At 45.2% G+C, this 6,000-nt stretch overlaps 1 protein-coding gene across 2 annotated transcripts in view; it reads right to left on the bottom strand.

The window, feature by feature from the left end:
* The window catches only part of Sil1 (SIL1 nucleotide exchange factor), a 254,748-nt gene that overhangs the window by 55,705 nt on the left and 193,043 nt on the right, over positions 1–6,000 (bottom strand). The gene's annotated exons all lie outside the window — the stretch shown is intronic.

Genomic DNA, 6,000 nt, shown 5'->3' on the forward strand with positions numbered 1-6,000 from the left:
GGATAGCCATCAGGGAAGGAGCCTCTTCTGAGAGCTCTTCTTCTGGTGACTACCCAAAACCAAATGTAAAAAGCAGCAGTGGCATTTCTGAGTAACTAGAAAGGGTGTATAAACAACCCAAATTTTAAAGTAATCTTACATTTGAGAACTTCTCATTCATGTAACACCATTTATGAGCACCTGCGTGGGAATCAGCGGAAATGGCACCTAGCTCTTGCTAATGCCAAACATGCCTCAGAAAATTCTAATGCTGCAATGAGTCACAAAGCTTACTCCAAACATACAAGCTGTTAGCACAAAGAATCTGGCATCATGGCACCACCTAAACAGTGCCATACTTCCTGTGGCTGTACAAACACAATGGGACCAGTGCAGGCTAAAAAAAGAGTTGACTTTTAATTAGAAACCAGGGACTAGAAGAGGAGCCCTGCTGATAGGGCAGGGTGGGTGGGTGGGGGGTGGGATGGGGGCGTTCTACAAGAGTGCTGGGAGAGAAGTAACGATAGTATCCCTTTTTTTTGTAATGTTGACTAAATCTGAGGACATTTATTATAAAATCTGTACAAAAGTCAGTTTCCCAAAGGCTTTAACCTAGGTCTGCTTCACTAACTAGGGGCCTAAATGCCAGCAATGCACACTATTTCTATCATCACATAGCTGATAAGCTGAGTGACTTCTAACAATGAACCCAAGTGATTACAAAAATGTCTCATTACAATGAAATCAATAATTACACAGATGTCTTAGAAATCCTAGTTTGAGATGTAACAGACATGCTGATTTTGTGGCACTCAGATTATTATTTTAAATTGCTATTAAATAACCATTTAGCCAGGTGGTGGTAGCACCCACCTTTAATCCCAGCACTTGGGAGGTAGAGACAGGCGGATCTCTGTGAGTTTGAGGCCAGCCTGGTCTACAGAGAGAGTTCTAGGACAGCCAGGGCTACACAGAGAAACCCTGTCTCAAAACAAAACAAAACAAAAACAAACAAACAAAAAAAAACCCCACCAAATTAAAAAAATCATTTTACTAGTTAACTTACCAAATCCTGTATTTGTGTATATATATATATATATATATATATATATATATATATATATGTGTGTGTGTGTGTGTGTGTGTGTGTGTGAAAGGTCAGACTCTTACAGCCTCCAAAAGGTGCCCTCGTCTCCACATGATGTCACTCTACAGCAAACCAGGAGGGCTCCGAAGTGAGAGCCCAGCAGTGATGTAATGAATGCCTACCTTTCCCACCTAGAACCCAGAGGTGGTTCCTTTCTGACTCTGTCCTAGCTTCTGCCTCCAAACTAGAAAGCAGGTTCTGAGAGAAAAAGCAGGCACAAAGCTTAGCTTAGTCTGACTCTGCCCGTGCTCTTGGGTGGGCCTGGCCTACTTTCAGTACTTGGACGAAGACAGTCATACATGGACAGAACTTCCACAAGAGCAGGTCTCCATGCACTGCTATGGTCCAGTGACTACAAGAGTGAAGAGCATGGAACTGGTGTTCAGTGATGAACCCTGGCGTTGAGAATAAAAATTTGAACTATTCTCCATAGAAAACCCTACTGTGAATTTAAAAAACCAATCTATAGTGTCTGTGCCAACAGGTGCATGGATCCTATTATTACAATCCCAAGGAAGCCTCCATCCAGGCTACAGTGCAGCATCAAGTCTGGCTGCTAAGGGTTGTCCAAAGCCTCACAATCTGTCCCTGTGCAGAAGGATGACTACAGTCTCAAGACCCAGCTAATTAAGAAGGCTTTAGAATGAGGCACTTTGCTGATATAAACATCTCCCTCCTTTAAAAACTTATCAATTCACACCTATCTTTTGATCCTCCTTGGGCCGGGTTTCTGCTCAAAACCCTATCAGCCCACATCTGAGATGGCCACTTACCCAAACCTGGTAGAAGAGCTGCCCTTCTGTTGACCTCAAACCAACACAGCCAGAGTTACTGCAGATCTGTTCTAGATTCTGCTTATCTACATGGCAACAATTCCAGGAGATACAAGTTGCTTTTATTTCTGTAAACACTTCAGCCTTTGAAGGTATCCTATCATTACTTGACTAGCAATGAGAAAGCAAAGGTTCCTTCTGGCCCAAAGCTGGTTCTTCCCAGAGCTACACAGAAGACCGCAAGTTTAGAGCCAGAACTTTTCTCAGGCTGCCTCCAGGATGGGCCAAGACCAGTGGAGAGGAGTGAAGGGGGGGAGACCCTCAGGAAGGGGATGGAGGGAACTATGCCAACACTCAGAAAACTTTGGAGCACTACAAGATGATCAGAGACCAGAAATCTGAGAGAGAAAGGTGGGGTAAATAATTGAGGAGTCACATGAGAAAAGGCAGGTACTCTGCCCAGGGCAGAAGGGGCAGGCAGAGGCCTTTCTCATAAATAATTCACACACTGTTTTCTACACACAAGGTTTTGCTTTTCACATATCCTGTTTTAATAATTAAACGACAACTGCAAGGAATCCTTTGGCAGATCCAGTTCAAGTCCTTGAAGTACATGGCTCTTTAAACCTCTATTCAGTAAATTTAGAGTGGGAATCGACGGAAGGGCCTGGCTAGAAAAGTTCTACTTGCCTCAGCGTTAGCATTACATCACCCAGTTCTCCATCACAACCGGAAACCAGGCTGAGCTATGTATTCTGGAATCTCCCTGAGAAATCACAATGTACCAAGGTCATATGGTACCTTAGAAGACAAGCCCGAGTCAATGACTCAGAACACTGAGGGCATCTTTGCTAACAGAGTGGGTTTGGCCTTGACCAATGGAATGTTTCTGTGGTGACCTCTGGCTGAGTCTGGTGATGTCCAAGGACGTGTGAGAGTGGAATGCGATGCCACCCTGGGGATGACGCTGCCAGATGGGACCTGCAGGGAGAAGTTCTGTGGTTGTTGTCGGCTCATTGCTAGCTTATCCTCTGCGCAACTCACTGCCTTCTAGGCATGGTAAGCCTTTGAGTGATTTCAGCCTTTCATGTGACCTAAAGCAAGACCCTCCAGAAAGCTGATACCTAAAGAGCCACCCAAGGGTGTTAAAGATGAAAGAGTAATACAGGCCGTCAACATCAGTAACCCCTGGAAGCCTTGATTCTTTAAATATCTCCAGTGGAAAACCAGGGAGGGTTAGGAGGGGGAAGAGAACCCAGGTTCATTTTATCACCTCAGAAGAGGATCACAGTCTTGCTGTTTGGGGTCTGAGAAAGAGTGAGCAGGGGAAGAGGATGAATTAACCCCTGCAGACAGCAGGGTGGGTGAGGGGACAGGATGAGGAGGACACTGAGGCTCTACTCTGTGATTATGCCTGAGATTATGACTGCACAGCCTTTTGGGCCTCTACTCCATTAGCTGTTTCCACCAAGGCTCCCTATCTCCAGTCAAATTCCCAACAACAGCTGGAGGTACTGTTGTTACACCACCCTCTGCCCACTGCGCTCCAATCCCACTTTTCCATGGCCTAGGAGGGCCCATGGTCTCTTCCTTTTCTTTCTTCTCTCTCTTTTTTCTTTTTCTTTCTTTCTTTCTTTCTCTTTCTTTCTTTCTTTTTCTTTCTTTCTTTCTTTCTTTCTTTCTTTCTTTCTTTCTTTCTTTCTTTCTTTCTTTCTTTCTTTCTTCCTTCCTTCCTTCCTTCCTTCCTTCCTTCCTTCCTTTCTTCCTTTCCTCCTTTCTTCCTTTCTTCCTTTTCTTAATTGTATAAAATAAATCTATTTTCTTTTTAAAATTTATTTATTCTATGTTCTTTTACATCATATATCTTGGTATCATTTATTTCCCTGTCTCTTCTCATCTGCCTGCTGTCTCTGCACACCGCCAAATAAGACAAAATTTAAAAAAGGGAAAAAAAATAAAATAAAAAAGTAAGGGAAAAACTTAAAAATGTCATCATGGAAGCTGCCATGTGACAGTGAGTCATGTCATGAACCCCTTTGTCCATGTATCTTTAATTGCAAGTGTTCAGTGCAGAGTCATTGGTCTGGTTCAAGGCCTCTGGTTTCTACTACCTTCTCGATGATGGGCCTCGCTAGGACTCCTCCTGCACATCCTGCTGCTGTCCTGTGTTGTGGAGATCCTGCAGCTTTGGGTCTGCAGGTCAGGTCCCTTCACATGCTCCAGCAGATCATAGATGGGGTGGATGATAGAGTGGGCCAAGCCATATCCTTGGGTCTGGGCCTGGGCAGATGTAGGGTTGGTCCGCCAGATGTGAAATGGGGACAGCTCCCCCATGCTTACAACTTAGGGAATGGCTCACCCACACCTGAGCAAACAAGGTTGGTTCTACTGTGCCGCCCTGGCAAGATGCAGGGCCTGCTCTCCTGAGTGTTGCAGCTGGTGGGGGTCAGGGATGGTTCTCCTGTTCTTATGACCACAGGGCCAGCTCTACCACCTGCCCCAGATGTTGATGGGCTGTGTGTGTGGGGGCGGGAGGAGGGCAGTTCTCCCATGCCCATGCCACCACAATTCAGATGGGTAACAGGCACAGCTCTCCCATGCTCACAGTTTCGGGGCTGGCTCACCCACACCTGCACTAACAGGGTTGGCCCTGTTGTGCTGCCCTGGTGAGGTGCAGGGCCTGCTCTCCCGAGTGCTGCAGCCTGAGAGTCGGGGATGGGCCTCCCACATTTACGACCACAGGACCAGCTCTCCCACCTGCCACAGGTGTTGATGGGCGGGGCTCTTCCTTTTAGCTCCAGTCAGAGTCAACTTGTATTCCTTGAATATACCTGTCATGTTCCCACCTCCTGTCTGAGATGCTCCTTAACACTGCCAATTTCTATACTGTTCTTCCTTTTACTTTTTCATAGGTTATTCCCTTTCAAACAAATTATTTGGTAAATCTGCCTATCTGACTCTGCTAGAAAGTAAGCTCCAATCTTGTTCATAAATCTATCTCAAGTGCCTGAACAAATGAATGGTTTGCCTTAGCTCTTCTTTACCTCTATCTTTTGATCTTCATGTAAAAGGTACCAGTGTTCCATGACACGAACACTGGTCAAAAATCTAAAATCTTAGGATGTAGGGTTAGACCGATCTTGTTACAAATCCTGTCTCTATCATTCATCAGCTGGCTGGTCCTCAATAATCCCACCATCTCTTGAGCCTCACTGTCTTCAGTTAAAGAGCAGGAGCAGTCAGTCAGGGTTTGCAATTCCCACTGTTCAGGACCTTGAGGAGAGATGAATCCCTGGAGCCCTGGAGTTTGAAACCATCCTGGATAACACAGAGAGACCCTACCTCAGAAACAAAAACCAAACAACAATAAAAAATGAGACTTCTGAATCAGCAGACTGTGAGGACTGCTCGATATTAGCTATGACATGTCTGAAGGGTCACCTTAGAGCCTCACACTCTTGGCTGAGTCTCAGGATTACGGGCACGGTCCCCAAGAGTAAGAGGGTATTCCCAGCGTTCCCTCTCTGGCTCCCAGCGTCTCTCCTCCCTGTCTGTGGTCCAGTCACCCCAGGCTTCCCAGGCCTTCCACCTTACCATGCTCATCTCTGCCCTAGAGTCTGGACACAGGTAACTTGCTCTGCTTTGAGAGCTCTAGTACATGGACTGGTAAGCTTTTCTAAGTTCCTAACAATAAGGAAACTTTCTCCAAATTCTTTTTTTTTTTTTTTTTTTTTTTGAGACAGGGTTTCTCTGTCTATAGCCCTGGCTGTTCTGTTTAGGAGCTCCCTATGTAGACCAAGCTGGTCTTGAATTCAGAGATCTGCATGCCTCTACCTTCCAAGTGCTGAGATTAAAAGCATGTGCTATCATATCCATCATCAAATTTTAAAAAATAAGTAAAACAATTTTACTAATTTTTGAGAATTTCATACGTGTATACAATATGATCCCCATTCTCCCCTTAACTATTCCCAGATTCACCCCTACCACCTCCAAATTCCAAGTCCTTAAAAAAAAAAAAAAAAAAAACTAATACCCCACTGAGTCCGGTCTCTGCTTCGCACGCATGATGGGTATGGGGCTCCACTGGAGCACAGTCGA

This window comes from Peromyscus maniculatus, chromosome 19 (assembly GCF_049852395.1).
Source record: "Peromyscus maniculatus bairdii isolate BWxNUB_F1_BW_parent chromosome 19, HU_Pman_BW_mat_3.1, whole genome shotgun sequence".
Taxonomy (NCBI): domain Eukaryota; kingdom Metazoa; phylum Chordata; class Mammalia; order Rodentia; family Cricetidae; genus Peromyscus; species Peromyscus maniculatus.